Raw genomic sequence first — 19,477 nt, forward strand, 5'->3', positions numbered from 1 at the left:
AAATGTGGGATTATGACAACTTAAAATATATGACAATAATACTGCAAAGGATAAAAAGAAAATAGATATTTGCTATTGAAAGATTGTTACATTAAGTGGAAAATTATGATCTGAAGGAAGATTGTAGCAACATAATGATGCATATTGTAAACCTATAGCAGCAACTTAAAAATAAAACAGCAGTAAAAGTAACAATCCAAAATAAGACAGAATGAGAGGAAACAGGGAACAAAGAACAGATGGGGAAAAAAAAGCTTACAAAATAATAGTTTTAAGTTTAAGTATACCAATAATTGCATCAAATGCAAATAGTCAAAATATACAATTAAAATTTAGAGATTGTCAGATTGGGGAAATGAAAGCATAATCCAGTTCTGTGCTTTATATGGCAACTCAGTTTTGAAAAATCCATAGATTAACTAAAAGTAAAAAGATAGGGGAGAAGGAAAATCACATCAATAATAATAAAAAGAAAGCTATAGTGAACAAATTAATATAAAAATAATAATTTTAGTAGGGATAAAATGATAAATTACATAATGATAAAGGGATATACACCTAATAAAGAGCTTAAAATTCATACAGCAAAAGCTGATACAACTAAAAACAAATAGAGAAATTTACAATTATACTTAGAGACATAAACAATCCTTCCTCAGTAATTGGGAAAGCAAGTAGACAAAACTCATTAAAATATAGATTTGAACATTTGAACCAATGGAATGGTTAAGATTTATAGAACAATCATCTCAATAATAAAAATTCTTTTTAAAGTCCACCTAAAACTTCACCAATATATGGTATATTTTTGACCATAAAACAAGTGTTGACAAATTTAAAAGAATGGACAAAATACAAAGTATGTTTACTGATAATAAAACAATTAAACTAAAAGTCAATAACAGAAAAAAAATATGGAAAATAGTCAATCATTTTGAAAATAAATTACACATGTTTAAATGACCAATAGTAAATTTTTTAATTAGAAGATATTTCAAATTTGGCCAGGCATGGTGGCTCACACCTGTAATCCCCCACTTTGGGAGGCTGAGGTAGGTGGATCACCTGAGGTCAGGAGTTCGAGACCAGCCTGGTCAACATGGTGAAAACTTGTCTCTACTAAAAATAAAAAATTAGCTGGGCGTGGTGGCAGGCACCTGTAATCCCAGCTACTTGGGGAGCTGAGGGAGGAGAATCACTTGAACCCATGAGTCAGAGGGTGCAGTGAGTTGAGATCATTCCACTGCACTCCAGCCTTGGCAACAGAGCAAGACTCCGTCTCAAAACAAAACAAAACAAAAAAGAAAATATTTCAAATTCAATAAAAATGAAACAGAAAATATAAAAATATATTGGATATAGCAAGGGTGGTGCCTAGAAAAAAAGTTTATAGTATGTATTAATCTGTTTTTGCATTGCTATAAAGAACTACATGAGACTGCATAATTTATAAAGAAAAGTGGATTAATTAGCTCACAGTTCCATTGGCTGTACAGGAAGCATGGCTGTGGAGACCTCAAGAGAGTTATAATCATGGCAGAAGCCAAAAGGGAAGCATATGGCTAGAGCAGGAGGAAAAAGAGAGAGAGGAGGTGCCACATACTTTTAAACAACCGGATCTCCTGAGAACTCATTCACTATCACAATAACAGCAAGGGGGAAACCCATCCCCAAGATCCAATTGAGAGGTGAAGCCGGCTGGGCTTCTTGGTTGGGTGGGGACTTGGAGAACTTTTCTGTCTAGCTAAAGGATTGTAAATGCACCAATCAGTGCTCTGTGTCTAGCTAAAGTTTGTAAGCAGACCAATCAGCTCTCTGTAAAATGGAAAAATCAGCTCTCTGTAAAATGGACAAATCAGCAGGATGTGGACAAGGCCAAATAAGGGAATAAAAGCTGGCCACCCGAGCCAGCAGTGGCAACCCACTTGGGTCCCCTTCCACAGTGTGGAAGTTTTCTTCTTTCGCTCTTCACAATAAATCTTGCTGCTGCTCACTCTTTGGGTCCGCACCAACTTTATGAGCTGTAACACTCATTGCGAAGGTCTGCAGCTTCACTCCTGAAGCCAGCGAGACCACGAACCCACCGGAAGGAAGAAACTCTGGACACATCTGAACATCTGAAATAACAAACTCCAGACAAACCATCTTTAAGAACTGTAACACTCACCGTGAGGGTCAGCAGCTTCATTCTTGAAGTCAGCAAGACCAAGAACCCACCGGAAGGAACCAATTCTGGACACATTTTCGAGACCCAGATGGGACTATCAACTCTCACCAAGTGGTGAGTACCATCAGACCCATTTTGCTTGCTATTCTGTCCTATTTTTCCATAGATTTTGGGGGCTAAATACCAGGCACCTGTCGGCCAGTTGAAAGTAACTAGCATGGCCGCCAGACTAAAGACATGGAAGTCAGACTTTCTGGAAAAGGGCTCTCTAACAACCCCCAACTCTTTGGAGTTGGGAGCATTGGTTTGCCTGGAACTGACTTCCACTTTTCCTGTACTTCTGGGCTGAGCCAAGGGTCGACAGAGAGGAAAGCCATTCAGCTCTGGGGTCCTGACAAGTTGGTTGACCCTGTGGCCATAAGCAGAACTCTCAAAGGCATGTCGCCCAAGAGAGACTCGCCCATCTATCCTATCTATCCTGACCCTTGCCCCCTGGGTCCTGATGACTGCCAGACAAACTTCCTCTCGCCTCTCCTCTCCAAAGCTAGCACTTCTTCTAAAAACCACTGCCTGTCTCTGGTGCTTTTCTAGTTTCTCCTAACAAGAATGATTTCTAGTATAAACTTCAGGACTCCATTACCTTCTTTAGACACCCGGGCTCACCAATCAGAAAGACATAATTTTTGCCCAAAGCCCCATCATAGGGGGGACTATCTGGAATTTTAGGATCCCTCCTCAGACAAGCAGGCCTAACAAAAGCTATTCCTGAAGCTAGGATATGGGGAGCCTCAGAAATTGTATCCTTTTTATTCATATGTGAGGACAAAAAGGAATCACTCTTCCAACTCTGGAGATCCCTCCCCTCCCTCAGGGTATGTCCCTCTGTTTATTTTGGGGGCATAACATCTTTATAGGACACAGGTAAAGTCCCAATACTAACAGGAGAATGCTTAGGACTCTTAACAGGATTTTGAGAATGCGTCGGTAAGGGCCACTATATCCGATTTTTCTCTATCCTCTTTGTGGTCTAGGAGGACAGGCAAGGGTGCAGGTTTTGAGAATGCGTCAGTAAGGGCCACTAAATTCAACCTACCTTGGTCCTCTTTGTGGTCTAGGAGGGAAACTAGTGTTTCTGCTGCTGCATCAGTGAGCACAACTATTCTGATTAGCAGGGTCCAGGGACCGTTGTGGGGTCTTATGCAGGGGGAGAAACCAAACAAACCAAAACCATGGGCAGTTTTGTCTTTCAGATGGGAAACACTCAGGCATCAACAGGCTAACCCTTGAAATGTATCCTAAGCCATTGGGACCAATTTGACCTGCAAACCCTGAAAAAGAGGTGGCTCATTTTTTTCTGCACTATGACCTGGCCCCAATATTCTCTGATGGGGAAAAATGGCCACCTGAGGGAAGTATAAATTACAATGCTATCCTGCAGCTTGACCTTTTCTGTAAGAGAGAAGGCAAATGGAGTGAAATACCTTATGTCCAAGCTTTCTTTTCATTGAAGGAGAATACACAAATTGCAAAGCTTGCAATTTATATCCCACAGGAGGACCTTTCAGCTTACCCCCATATCCTAGCCTCCCTATAACTCCCCTTCTTATTAATGATGAGCCTCCTCTAATCTCCCCTGCCAAGAAGGAAATAAGCAAAGAAATCGCCAAAGGACCACAACCCCCCCAGACTATCCATTATGTCCCCTTCAAGCTGTAGGGGGAGGGGAATTTGGCCCAACCCGGATACATGTCCCCTTCTCCCTCTCCGATTTAAAGCAGATCAAGGAAGACCTGGGGAAGCTTTCAAATGATCCTGATAGGTACATAGATGTCCTACAGGGTCTAGGGCAAACCTTCGATCTCACTTGGAGAGATGTCATGCTATGGTTAGATCAAATCCTGGCCTTTAAGGAAAAGAATGCGGCTTTTGCTGCAGCACAAGAGTTTGAAGATACTTGGTATCTTAGTCAAGTAAATGATAGAATGACAGCTAAATAAAGGGACAAATTCCCTACTGGTCAGCAAGCTGTTCCCAGTATGGATCTCCACTGGGACCTCGACTCAGATCATGGGGACTGGGGTCGTAAACATCTGCTGACTTGTGTTCTAGAAGGACTAAGGAGAATTAGGAAAAAGCCCATGAATTACTCAGTGATGTCACCATAACTCAGGGAAAGGAAGAAAATCCTTCTGCCTTCCTGGAGTGGCTATGGGAGGCCTTAAAAAAATATACTCCCCTGTCACCTGACTCATTCGAGGGTCAATTGATTCTAAAAGATAGGTTTATTACCCAATCAGCCACAGATATCAGGAGAAAGCTCCAAAAGCAAGCTCTGGGACCTGAACAAAACTTGGAGGTATTATTAAACCTGGCAACCTCAGTGTGCTATAATAGGGACCAAGAGGAACAGACCCAAAAGGAAAAGTGAGATCAGAGAAAGGCCGCAGCCTTAGTCATGGTCCTCAGACAAACAAATCTTGGTGGTTCAGAGAGGACAGAAAATGGAGCAGGCCAATCACCCGGTAGGGTTTGTTATCAGTGCGGTTTACAAGGACACTTTAAAAAAGATTGTCCAATGAGAAACAAGCCGCCCCCTCCTCCATTCCACTATGCCAAGGCAATCACTGGAAGGTGCACTGCCCCAGAGGACAAAGGTTCTCTGGGCCAGAAGCCCCCAACCAGATGATCCAACAACAGGACTGAGGGTGCCTGGGGCAAGCACCAGCTCATGTATCACCATCACTGAGCCCCAGGTATGTTTAACCATTGAGGGCCAAGAAATTGACTTCCTCCTGGACACTGGCGTGGCCTTCTCAGTGTTAATCTCCTGTCCTGGACAACTGTCCTCAAGGTCTGTTATCATCTGAGGAATCCTTGGACAGCCTGTAACCAGGTATTTATCCCACCTCCTCAGTTTTAATTGGGAGACTTTGCTCTTTTCACATGCCTTTCTTGTTTTGTCTGAAAGTTTCACACCCTTATTAGGGAGGGATATATTAGCCAAAGCTGGAGCTATTATCTACAAGAATATGGGGAACAAGTTACCCATTTGTTGTCCCCTACTTGAGGAGAGAATCAAACCTGAAGTCTGGGCATTGGAAGGACAATTTGGAAGGGCAAAATATGCCTGCCCAGCCCAAATCAGACTAAAAGACCCCAGCACTTTTCCTTATCAAAGGCAATATCCCTTAAGGCCTGGAGCTCATAAACGATTACAGGATATCGTTAAACATTTAAAAGCTCAAGACTTAGTAAGGAAATGCAGCAGTCCCTGCAACACTGTAGCAGTCCTTGCAACACTCCAATTCTGGGAGTACAAAAACTGAATAGTGAGTGGAGACCAGTGCAAGATCTTAGACTCATCAATGAGGCAGTAATTCCTCTATCTTCAGTTGTACCCAACCCCTATACCCTGCTCTCTCAAATACCAGAGGAAGCAGAATGGTTCACTGTTCTTGACTTCAAGGATGCCTTCTTCTGTATTCCCCTGCACTCTGACTCCCAGTTTCTCTTTGCCTTTGAGGATCCCACAGACCACATGTCCCAACTTATGTGGACAGTCTTGCCCCAAAGGTTTAGGGATAGCCCTCATCTGCTCGGTCAGGCACCGGCCCAAGATCTAGGCCACTTCTCAAGCCCAGGCACTCCGGTCCTTCAGTATGTGGATGATTTACTTTTGGCTACCAGTTCAGAAGCCTCATGCCAGCAGGCTACTCTAGATCTCTTGAACTTTCTAGCTAATCAAGGGTACAAGGTGCCTAGGTCAAAGGCCCAGCTTTGCCTACAGCTGGTCAAATATCCAGGCCTAGCCTTAGCCAGAGGAACCAGGGCCCTCAGCAAGGAATGAATACAGCCTATACTGGCTTATGCTTGCCCTAAGACATTAAAACTGTTGCAGGGGTTCCTTGGAATCACCAGCTTTTGCCGACTGTGGATATCCAGATACAGCAAGATAGCCAGGCCCTTCTATACTGTAATCAAGGAGACCCAGAGGGCAAATACTCATCTAGTAGAATGGGAACCAGGGGCAGAAACAGCCTTCAAAACCTTAAAGCAGGCCCTAGTACAAGTTCCAGCTTTAAGCCTTCCCACAGGACAAAACTTCTCTTTATACGTCAGAGAGAGAGCAGGGATAGCTCTTGGAGTCCTAACTCAGACTCGTGGGACAACCCCACAACCAGTGGCATACCTAAGGAAGGAAATTGATGGAGTAGCAAAAGGCTGCCCTCACTGCTTAAGGGTAGTTGTGGCGGTGGCTGTCTTAGTGTTAGAGGCTATCAAAATAATACAAGGAAAGATCTCACTGTCTGGACTATTTATGATGTAAATGGCATACTAGGTGCCAAAGGAAGTTTATGACTATCAGACAACTGCCTACTTAGATACTAGGCACTACTCCTTGAAGGACTGGTGCTTCAAATATGTACATGCATGGCCCTCAATCCTGCCACTTTTCTCCCAGACGATGGGGAACCAACAAATTATAGTCCAGACTTACGCCACCCAAGATGATGTCTTAGAAGTCCTCTTAGCTAATCCTGGCCTTAACCTATATATCGATGGAAGTTCATTTGTGGAGAATGGGATACAAAGGGCAGGTTATGCCGTAGTGATGTAACCGTACTTGAAGGCAAGCCTCTTCCCCCGGGGACCAGTGCCCAGTTAGCAGAACTAGTGGCACTTACCCGAGCCTTAGAAGTGGGAAAATGAGAAAGAACAAATGTGTATACAGATAGCAAGTATGCTTATCTAATCCTACATGCCCATGATGCAATATGGAAAGAAAGGGAGTTCCTAACCTCTGGGGGAACCCCCACTAAATACCACAAGGAAACCATGGAGTTATTGCACACAGAGCAAAAACCCAAGGAGGTGGCAGTCTTACACTGCCAAAGCCATCAAAAAGGGGAAGGAGAGGGGAGAACGGCAGCATAAGTGGCTGGCAGAGGCAGGGAAAGACCAGCAGAAATGAAAGAGAGACAGAGAAAGAGAAAAAGAGGGAATCAGAGAGAAAGAAAGAGACAAAATCAAAGAGATAGAGGAAGAGACAGAGACAAAGAGGGAGTGAGAAAGAGACACAGAAAGTCAAAGAGAGAAGGAAAGAGAGGAAGAGAAAAAGGAGTCAAAGAGAGAGAAAGAGATAGAAGCAGTAAAGAAAAAAACAGTGTACCCTATTCCTTTAAAAGCCAAGGTAAATTTAAAACCTAGAATTGATAATTGAAGGTCTTCTCTGTAACATTCCAATACCACCTTGTTGTCAGTGCAAACAAGGGCATAGCCCAAAAGCACTGAGGCCACTGACAACCCATAGCCTTCCTATCAAAAATCCTTAACCCAGCAGGTTTCCTAACAGGAGATCTACATCTTCATTACCATACAAAAGTCCGACCAGACATAGGATGAACTCCCTTCAGGACAGGACAATAGATGGGTCCTCCCAGGTGATTAAGGAAAAAGCAGCAGTGACTCTCCAAAACTGCCGAGGTCTAGGCCCCCTCATTGCTGAGAAAGGAGGACACTGCACCTTCTTCGGGGAAGAGTGTTGTTTTTACACTAACCAGTCAGGGATAGTACGAGATGCCACCCAGTGTTTACAGGAAAAGGCTTCTGAAATCAGACAACGCCTTTCACAACTCTTATACTAACCTCTGGAGTTGGGCAACATGGCTTCTCCCACTTCTAGGTCCTGTGGCAGCCATCTTGCTATTACTTGCCTTCGGGCCCTGTATTTTTAACCTCCTTGTCAAATTTGTTTCCTCTAGAATCAAGTCCATCAAGCTACAGATGGTCTTACAAATAGAACCCGAAATGAGCTCAACTAACAACTTCTACCAAGGACCCCTGGACTGACACACTGGCCCTTTCCCTGGCCTAAAGAGTTCCCCTCCGGAGGACACTATAACTGCAGGGCCCCTTCTTCGCCCCTATCCAGCAGGAAGTAGCTACAGCAGTCATTGCCCAATTCCCAACAGCAGTTGGGGTGTCCTGTTTAAAGGGGGCATTGAGAGGTGAAGCTGGCTGGGCTTCTGGGTCAGATGGGGATTTGGAGAACTTTTCTGTCTAGCTAAAGGATTGTAAATGCACCAATCAGCGCTCTGTGTCAAGCTAAAGGTTTGTAAACGCACCAGTCAGCACTCTGTAAAAATGGACCAATCAACTCTCTGTAAAATGGACCAATGAGCTCTCTGTAAAATGGATGAATCAGCAGGATGTGGGTGGACCCAAATAAAGGAATAAAAGCTGGCTGCCCGAACCAGCAGCGGCAACCTGCTGGGGTCCCCTTCCACACTGTGGAAGCTTTGTTCTTTTGTTTTTCACAATAAATCTTGCTGCTGCTCACTCTTTGGGTCTGCACTACCTTTATGAGCTATAACACTCACTGCAAAGGTGTGCAGCTTCACTCCTGAAGCCAGCAAGACCACAAACCCACCAGGAGGAATGAACAATTCTGGATACGCCACCTTTAAGAGCTGTAACACTCACCGCAAAGGACTGCAGCTTCACTCCTGAAGTCAGCAAGACCACAAATCCACCAGAAGGAAGAAACCCTGGACTCATCTGAACATCTGAAGGAACAAACTCTGGACACACCACCTTTAAGAACTGTAACACTCACCGCAAGGGTCCGCGGCTTCATTCTTGAAGTCAGCAAGACCAAGAACCCACTGGAAGGAACCAATTCCAGACACGCAATCATCTCCTACCAGGCCCCTCCTCCAACACTGGGGATTACAATTCAACATGAGATTTGGGTGGGGACACAAAACTAAACCATATCATAGCCATAAATCCCTATATTAGAATACAAGAAATGTCTATAATCAGCAATTTAAGAATCTACCTTAAGAAAATAAAAACATATGAGAAAACTAAACCCAGATGAAACAAAAGGAAAGAAATAATACAAAGTAAAAAAATAAAATGATAAAAATAATATAGAAAATTAATTAAAGCAAATATTGATTTCTTGAATAAATAAATTTGATAAAATACTAGAATGGTCAAGAAAAAAGCTTAAAGAAGAATACTGTATGTATGAGTATCATGTACTCATAATAATTAAAAGTAAATTTAATAAAATACTGAATTAAGAATGAAATAGGGACATCACTACAGATCCTATAGCTATCAGAAGGACAAAATAAAAATACTATGAATACACTCTAATAATTAATGAAATGGACATATTTAAAAGACACAAGCTATAAGAGTGCATTCAGAAAAAAAATAGCTAAAGTGATTAGCCCTATATCTATTAAATCATTTAAAGTTTTAGCTAGAAATCTTTCTACAAAGACAACTAATGGCATAGATGGCTTCACCAGTGAATTCTCCAAATATTTAAGGAAGAAATAATGCAAACTCCACAAAATCTCTTCCAAAAAAATAGATGAGGGTATAATTCTCTGCAATCATTTTACAAGATAAGCATAACCCTGATACTAAACATGAGAGATGAACTTTCTAAAAACAAAAGGCCTATATCTCTCATGAATAAAGATTGTTAAAAAAATATTAGCACTTAAATTCAGCAATAAAGAAAACAGATAATATGTCATAATCAAGTGGAGTTTAACACGGCAAAACAAAGTTATAATTCATTATATTAATATACAAAAAGCAAAACAATCTCAATAATTGAAAACAACTTTTTTAATTGACAAAATTGAATCTTCATTTATGACGCTCCTTCAAAAAAAAGAAAACACCAACAACTTTCAGAAAACTAATAATAGGAGGAACTATCAGCAACCTGAAAAAAAGACATCTACAGAAACCCGATTGTTATTATTATTAATGGTGAAAGAATTAATTTCTCCACTTAACACCACCAATTGATAAGGAACAAGGCAAGGATGTTCATTCATTCCACATCTATTCCATATTGCACTGGAGGAACTGGCTGAGGCAATAGAGAATAAAAACCAATAAGGGACATGCAGATTCAAAAGGGAGATATAAACACTTTCTATTTCCAAACAAGATGATTTTTTACACATGTATAATCTAAAGAAACTTACTAAAATAAAAAATAAGTTTACCAAGATCACAGAATAAAAGATCAATATATAATAATCAGTCATATTTTATATAGAGGAGTGTCCACTCCAAAATTGAAATTTTAAAAATTATAATTTACAAGAGCATCAAAGCATGAAGTAAATAATTAGGGAAAAGTTTAACAAAATATGTACAACTTTTTTATGCTAAAATGAAAAACATTGTTAAGGGAAATTAAATATTTAAATAAAAGAGCAATATATTGGTCAGGTGTGGTGGCTCACGCCTGTAATCCCAGCACTTTGGGAGGCTGAGGGCAGGCAGATCACTTGCGGTCAAGAGTTCTAGATCAATCTGGCCAACATGGCAAAACCCCGTCTCCACTTAAAGTATAAAAATTAGCTGGGCATAGTGGCATGGGCCTGTAGTCCCAGCTACTTGGGAGGCTGAGGCAGGAGAATTTCTTGAACCTGTGAGGCAGAGGCTGAAGTGAGCTGAGATCTCACCACTGCACTCCAGCCTGGCAGACAGAGTGAGACTCCATCTCAAAAAAAAAAAAAAAAAAGCAATATATTATGTTTATGAATAAGATGACTCAATACTGACAATATGTCAATTCTCCTCAAGTTTATCTATAAGTTCAAAGAGATCCCAATCAAAATCCTAGCAGATTCTTTTTTTTCAAATTGATAGACTTATCATAAATTTTTATGGAAATGAAAGGGCTTAAAAATAGCCAAACGAATTTTGAAAATATTCTAGAAGAAAACGTAAGAGAAAATTTTTGCAAACTTGAGTGAGGGAATTATTTCTTAAGGCACAAAAACATGACCCATTAAAAAGGGGCTAATAAATAGAATTTCATTAAAGTTAAAAATGTCTGCTCTGTGAAATAAACTGTTATAAAAATGAAAAAAAGCTAGAGTAAAAAACAAATCACAAAACATAAACCTTATAAAAATCTTGTATCCAGAATATGTAAAGAACTCTCCCAATTCAATATTAAAAAAGCATTTGAACAGACAGGCTACCAAAGAAGATATATAAGTACATGACAAGATTCTCAACATCGTTACTTATCAGGGAAATACAAATTAAAATACGATGACATGTTTTACCCCTATACAATTTTTTGAACGACTTAATTTTTTTAATGGCAATATCAAATGCTCACCTGCATGCTGAGCAAATGAACTCTCCTACATTGCTGGTGGGAAGGCATAATGGTAGAACCATTTGGAAATCAGCTTAGCTATTTCCTATTAAGTTAAACATACGTTCACCACATGATACAGGAATCTCACGTCTATGTATATGCTTGGGTGAAATGAAAACATGTATTCACTCAAAGAACTCTACATTAATGTTCATGGTTGCTTTATTCATATTTGTTCAAAACTGGAAACAACCCACATTTTCACCAACTGGTAAATGCATAAGCAAATTATAGTGCATTCATCCAATAGAACAGTCATCCCTTCAAATATGCTCATACATGGCCAGGCATGGTGGCTCACACCTTTAATCCCAGCATTTTGGGATGCTGAGGCAGATGGATCACTTGAGGTCAGGGGTTCAAGACCAGTCTGGCCAACAGGGTGAAATCTCATCTCTACCACAAATACAAAAAAAAAAAAAAATAGCAGGGTTGTGGTGGTGCATGCCTGCAGACCCAGCTACTCAGGAGGCTGAGGCAGGAGAATCTCTTGAACCCGGGAGCTGAACTGAGGTCACGCCACTGCACTTCAGCCTAGGTGACAGAGGAAGACTCTGTCTCAAAACAAAAACAAAAACAAACAAAAAGCAATACTCATACCTTTAACAACATGGATAAGACTCAAAAACATTCTGGGCATGGTGGCTCACACCTGTAATCCCAGCACTTTGGGAGGCCAAGGCGGGTGGATTGCCTGAGCTCGAGAATTCGAGACCAGCCTGGCCAACATGGCAAAACCCCGTCTCTACTAAAAATACAAAAAGTTAGCCTGGCGTGGTGGCAGACGCCTGTAGTCCCAGCTACTTGGGAGGCTGTGGCAGGAGAATCACTTAAACTCGGTAGGCGGAGGTTGCAGTGAGCCGATATCGTGCCACTGCACTCCAGCCTGGGTGACAGAGTGAGACTCCGTCTCAAAAAAAAAAAAAAAAAAAGGCTCAAAAACATTATTCTAAGGGAAATAGATCCCAAATGCTACATACTATATGTTTTATTCCTATAGCTTCTAGGAAAGACACAAAAAGGGACAGAAGTCAAATCAGTGACTGCCAGGACCTAGGGGTGGGGTAAGAGATTGACTGCAAAGAGGCATTTAGGAAATTTGGGGAATAATAGAAATGTTTTGTATCTTCATTGTAGTTGAAGATACATAGCATCTGCACTTGTCAAAACTCGTCAAACTGTACAGTTTAAAAGAGTAGCCGGGCGCGGTGGCTCACACCTGTAATCCCAGCACTTTGGGAGGCTAAGGCAGGTGGATCACGAGGTCAGGAGATCGAGACCATCCTGGCTAACACGGTGAAACCCTGTCTCTACTAAAAAAAAAAATACAAAAAAATTAGCGGGGCGCGATGGCGGGTGCCTGTAGTCTCAGCTATGTGGGAGGTTGAGGCAGGAGAATGGCTTGAACCCGGAGGTGGAGCTTACAGTGAGCTGAGATCGCACCACTGCACTCCCGCCTGGGCGACAGAGCAAGACTCTGTCTCAAAAAAAAAAAAAAAAAAAAAAAAGTAAATGTTGTGTATGTAAATTATACCTCAACAAACCTGACTTGAAAAAAAAGCAGGAAATATTAGATAACAATGTGACTAACAGTGGCATTTGCCGTCTTGTTGGTCTTTAAAAAGGACCCAAATTGTGTTTCTTGGAGCACAGTTTTGAGGTTAAATGATGTATTGGGTCCCTTTTATCTCCCCTCTTTCAATCTCTTTTCCAGTTTGGTTTCACCAAAGGGAAACACCACAGGAGACTGAAGAAAAGAAGTAGAGTGAAGTCTTGTGCTTATTTCATAGGTTCCATGCCCTCTGGTTTGCTCTTGACTTGCCATGTCCTTTTGTGAAATGTCACACTTCCGCCAGACAACTTTCTCTACTCAGGATCCCTTTGTCTCTGCGTCCCTGTAACTATCCTTGACTCTTCAGGACTAGGGTTCACTATACCACATGATCCCTTCTGGTTCTTCTACACGATGTTCACATCACATTCTCTTCAAATTACTCAATTTGAATGTGCCATCTCTTTCCTGCCAGATTCTGACCGATACAGATAGTAAGGCTCAACCCTTTGTCTCATCGCTTCTAAGCTAAGAAGATTTGGGCTATCCATTTTACAGATTTGAGCTTTAGTTTTCTATTCATTATATTTGAAAAAGTATAGTTCCTTGGCAAGGTTGTTATGGGAATTAAATCATGACATGCTAGCTGAAAAAGTTTTCATTAATATTTTCTCCCTTTCTCATCTTAGTCTCTCCCCATCCAACACTGAATATTTATTCTCTTTATCTTTTTATTTCTTTGCATGTTCCCATTTTTCCTCTCTCTTTTGAAGGTAATGGAATTTTTCTATCATGTATAAATGCATAAGTAAATCATATAGAGGTGTATAATATACAGAAGGCTGTAAAAATGGCTTAAATGTACCATGGATGTTCCTGGAATAAACTGTTGCTATTTCTACTGCTGCAGAACAGTTAAGTCAAACTTTTGAATTAGGTCAACAAAATCCACAAATAGGGTGGAATCTTTGGACTGTCTAAGCAGGGACAGATCTGGAATAAATCAGCCACAGATATCACTTGTCTGCATGCTAACAGAGGCATTTCAAATAAGGATAGAAGGTATGTCAATAATATTGGCTTCTGGTAGCATCATGATGCATCCTTTAATTCTATATTGAGAGTTTTCCATCATGTGGATTCAAGCTAACGTAATTGTTTTATGGCAGTAATGTCTAAACAAGGGTCCACAATTAGGCTGTATTTTTATCTTGATTTGTGAACTGTCTCTGCCAACTACTCAAATTTCAAGCTTGTTGAGACATATGTTATCCCTGGAAACCCATCATAAAAATGAAGCATTTTACTGTCCCACTAATTCTGTGTGCTCTGGTCAGCTCCCCCATCTAGATCCACATTAACCATGTAATTGTTCTTATACTAGTGACTAGTATTTTAAATGGCCTTTTTAGGGAAACCAAAAAGAATAAATTTATTTCTTTTTGTGCAAAAATATAATCTGGTTTGGATTCTCTTTTCTAGCTTTTAAAGCAGTGAGATAGAATGCAGTCGTGGGAAAAGAACTGGATAAGGAATTAGGAAGATCTGCATTTGAAATCCAGCTCTGCAACTACCTCTTAGCTGTGTGATCTCACAAGTCACTTAATTTATCTGAGCCTTGGCCTCTTTACCTGTCAGATGGGGACCCTCTGGTGAATCAAATGAGTCATTAATGATCTAATAACATAACATATTACCTTTATAACTTAATAATTCATTTAAAAAATAACTTGTGTATGTAAGGATGCAAATGTGATTAGTAGGAGATAAGAATGAAAGAAAACCTTCAGCCAAAGGCAGAAATATTTTGGTTAAAAAGAAATTAAAGTACTGAAGAACAAGAGCAAGATAAAAATGATTACAACGCCTTCATTTATAGCTCACATGTCACAGCTCAGTATTTATAGGTTCGTTAGTGACAGCCTTCCCAGTATAGCAATGTTAATTACGAAGTAGTTGTCATTGTGTTTCACTGACACATCACTGTGCACCTGACGGAGGCTGAAACTACTCATTATTTCCATAGCTGATCATTTAAAGGTCCAAAAATTACACCAATAAATCAGTTTGTGTCTGATTATCATCTCTCTAAATCGTACTTTGAAATTCCCTGGTGACTTTTTAACAAATCTTAGTGCATTTTATTTCCGAAATGTGATTTGTAATAATCAGAGCTTGACTAAAACCTCAGGAAGAGGTGATGGATGTGAAGCTGAACACAATACTAAATCTATATTTAAATTTTCCAGAGCCTATACTTGCATTGCTATTTAAATGCCATGATCAAAGCAATCGATGGACTAAATATGGAGGGAAACGAGGGAGGGAAAAACTGAAGAAGGGAGAGAGAGGGAGGGAGAGAAAGAGATTGAAGAGAGGCTTGGGAAAATGTTCAGTGGAAAATCTGTAGAAATGATGTAAGAGAAAGCAAAGGCAGGGATTGGAGTAAGGGGTGTATAACCGAGACTATAAAAACTCAGAGAGAAAACTCACCAACAGGGCTGAGTTTTGGAGAAACTGCACAGACAGTACTCTAAAGTTAGAATCTCTTGATCTTTCACAAGGTAAGTTATATGTAAAAATTGATAAAGATTTAATGCTTTTTTCTTTTAACTATTATTTTTACTTTCACAGACTCTTTAAATGTTTTGATTATATCTTGATTTTGTTAAAATTAGAATGGTAATATTTCCCTCTCTGAAATGAGTAGAAAATCAAAGATATTTTTGTAATGCAAACTTAAGTTAGAACTAATTGCTTATTCAGATATTTCATATTATTACATTGCTTTTTTCTTTTCTTCCATTTCAAAACAAACAGAAAGTGAATGCAAAATAATAATTCTATACATATATATGTTATTAGCATTATTTTGCTTTCCTCAAAATTGTGTAATATTAGAAAAATGTTTAATACAGAAGAGTGGTCTAAACAACCTAGGTAAAACAGAAAGGTTTTTTTCCTCATTATTTCTATCAAGATTGGAGCTTAAGAAACATCCCTAAACTAATGAAATTCTATGTCTTATGTTCTTAAAACCTAATGCATCTTCTGTTTTTCTCCTTATATGTCAAATATGCAAATATGATATTAATAACATAGTTGGAGTAGACTTAAGAGTATGCCTGTTCTTCAGTATTTGTAGTGCTCTTGCTATTCAATGATTGAACTGAGAGTTAATCTGAAACATACATTTGAGTTCTGTTGGAGAAGAAATTTACAATTTTATTTCAGGTTTAGTGTGCACTCATTGAATTCAGTTCTAACAATTCAAATGTTGTTTCTTTGAATAACAGACTCTATAGGTTTAAGAATGTGATTATTATTTGTTTATGAGTTTTCCTTCTAAAAATTTAACATTTTTGAGAATGAATTATGGTGATTTTAATGCCTATATAAGTTATAGAATTGATAGTGTTATACCAAAAACATCACGGACATTCTGTATCTTCTCTTACTTTGGTACTACTTTTCAGCACTCTTACAGAACTTTTTTAGGGAGCACTTTCTGTAGATAACAGTTCAGGTCTCCTTCATGTAAGTGAATTCTACTATGGCTTCATTCAAAAATCATTTAGCGTGTTTAAGGTTGACATTTGCTTTCTCCCCCTTATTTCCCAGGATTTTTAACTTATTCTTATATAATGAACAATGAGCAGTAGAGAAGCAGATATCTTCAGTTCATTGGGCACGGGAACCTCAGGGCTATAATTTTAACTTCTTTTACAAATACTCTTAATGATTTAAACATTTGATTAATAAAATTAGATTAATTGAACTTGTCTCAAAAAATAAAGAACTCGAAGTAAGAAATCCTAATATCTCATTCTAGCTCTGCTATAATCCACCTATACAACTTCAGGCAAGCCTTAAGCACAAATTAAGGATTGATAATATTGTATTTTGTTCTTGTGAAAAGGACAAAAAAAATAGAAGTGCTAGGGATACTGAGTATAAAAATATTTGAAGAAGCCCCCATGTCAGTCAGTTTTCCCTATTTTAGAGAATAAAACATCAGTATCACAGAATCTTAGGACTAATCTTTAGAGCTAATTTAACCATTATGCCAATATTTCATTTACTACGACTGTTACCTACCAGACAACTTTTGCTTAGATTCAATAGTTCAGTCAGAGAAATGCAAGCTTTGGAGGCACAAAACTAGACTTCCAATTCTAGTTCTGACTTCAACGGCTTTATGGACAAATCATTCAGCTTCCCTGAAGCTTTATTCTCCTCCCCTCAGGAGTTTGTGGGGATACAGTAAGTAAGCTACAACAAGGTGCTAACTCTGGGTGTCTCTCTTAAATGAACCAACTCTCCAAATGGCTTAAGATCTCTCAGATTAAAGGCATTTTTTTTTTTAGCTAGCTCTTTCTCTTCTTTCTTCAAATAAGTGTCATGGTACATCCCTGGAGCAGTGACGCCTTCTTCCTTATTGCCACGCCATCAGCTCAGACCTTAATACAAACCATCTCCTCCCTTCAGTAACAATGCCTCTGCCACCACCTTCTGCTCTCTCTTCCTCTTCAACCATTTCTATATTATTATCTTCTTTCCTCTCCCTTGAGCAGGTTCATTCTCTCTGAGCCTCATTTTCTCCATCTATTAATTGTGGGTATTAAATTTGACAATTTTTAATGATTGCTTCCTGTTTCTAAAATTCTATATTCCTATGGTACCTAAGGCTACAAATATGTGAAAATTCCACTTTTAAAATATTATATAAAATGGTATTAAAAATTCACTTTAGGTGGCACAATTAGAGCTAGAAGAATAATGATGCCTTCAGTACAGCTGAGCTTTCTTTTGTTTCTTTCCCAGGATTACATTTTCTATAGTTGGAAGCAATTTTTATAGAAATATTATTACTCAAAATAATGATAATGCACCAAATGTTAGAGTGATTTCTATTTATAACTCTCTATAGTGAAATTGTCTTCCCCCATTCAATATTGTTTTTCTTACTATATTTTATTTTCTATCACTCTGCCATAAATCTAGATTTAGAGGACTAATTTTGTTCCTTAAAATGAAGGATAAAAATATTTTTTCATAAAAATTAAAAAGTAGCAAAAACATTTTGAAAAGTTGCCATATTTCAAAGGTAATATCAGAGTAATAATAACTGTTATTTATTGAGTAACTAATTTATGCCTGCTGATTCACCCAGATTACTTCTGATCTTCATACTAAGCCTACAAATTAGGTCTTTGCCCTATTTTTCTGAAGAAGAAGTTAAAACAAAAAGGCCAAATGACATGCCTCATCAGGATTCAGATCCAGGTCAGGAGTTAAGAGACCAGATTTCTAAAGTAACTCAGCTTGTCTCAGTTCACAGATTTTTAAAAACTAGAATTACAATGTTTTCTATATAGGTCTAACATGACTGGTAAGGATGACAGGAGATTAATTTCAAGATAATAAAACTCTATGCAAATATTATTTTTTTTAAAGTGTATGTACGATAATTCTATTTGAAGAAAGTGGAAGCATTCCAGAAAGGGGCTGCTCTTGCAGAAGGAAATCCTTAGACAGGGCAAGTGGTTGAGGAGTTTCCACCTGAACCAGGCTGTGAGCAACAGGAAGACAGAGAAAGTATCTTCTTTACTTTTATATCACCAGTATCTGACATGCAGTGTATGCCTAATGAATGCATCCTGTTTTTGAGTATTATAAAATTTATATTTTTGCCCCTTTGTTTAATGTTAGAGATACTTTTTCATTTATTATGTTGGCTAGCTTAATGTAATTATAATGTAAGATTTTGATCAAATATTTTATATAAGTACAAAGTGGGGTAAACGGTGAAGGGGGTCGTGATATTCCACATTAACTTCAGATTTAAATATGCTATATTTAACTTAATTTATCCAATTTTACCCTCTGAAAGCCTTTTAATGCTGCACAAAAAGTTGTCTATGTATAGAACGGCCAGCTAATATGTGCAACTGTATTAGCTTTTCCCTATGTACAGTTTTAATTTTCTCATTAGTGAGCATTAGAATTAAACAACAAATTTCCTTAACAGAATTGCCTACAATTATACACTAATGTTATTTTCTATTTTTAAGTAACATAGTTTTATATCAAGAAATATTTAGTTATTTGGGGATTTAGGTACAGATTAATGTATGAAAAGGAGACATCCTAAAGTTTAGAGGAATGATTACTGGAGGTTAGTGATACATGTAACTTTCATTAGAATGAGAATCTGTGATGTGAAACACTAATGGATGTATCAGGATTCCAGCATGAACTTCATCACATTTTACTGTAGGTGTAGAAACATAGGCTAATCTCTTATCTTCCCTCTACCTTGGTTTTCATATCAAGAAAGCTGGGATATTAATATCTGCCCTGCATTCCTGTTTACCTTCCACACAAGGCCGCTTCATGCATTCATTCAACACACACATTTGACCCTATGCCAGGCATTCTGTTAGGTGCTTAGATGCAATGGTGAACATGACATGGTCTCTGCCCTAAATGAGTTTATAACAACTAAACACTTTGTTTAACATCCAGATCTGGGTGTTTA

At 38.8% G+C, this 19,477-nt stretch overlaps 1 protein-coding gene across 3 annotated transcripts in view; it reads left to right on the plus strand.

Annotated features, from left to right (window-relative positions):
• OSTN (osteocrin) overlaps positions 1-19,477 on the plus strand; it is a 420,502-nt gene that overhangs the window by 344,384 nt on the left and 56,641 nt on the right. Inside the window, exon 1 of one of the 3 annotated variants that reach the window (XM_063621974.1) lies at positions 15,434-15,500. The exons of the other annotated variants lie outside the window; for them this stretch is intronic. The gene's annotated coding sequence lies outside the window, so the exon portion shown is untranslated. Of the gene's footprint in view, positions 1-15,433; positions 15,501-19,477 lie in introns of those variants that run through there. 3 annotated transcript variants of the gene reach the window in all.

Source organism: Symphalangus syndactylus, chromosome 17, assembly GCF_028878055.3.
Source record: "Symphalangus syndactylus isolate Jambi chromosome 17, NHGRI_mSymSyn1-v2.1_pri, whole genome shotgun sequence".
NCBI lineage: Eukaryota > Metazoa > Chordata > Mammalia > Primates > Hylobatidae > Symphalangus > Symphalangus syndactylus.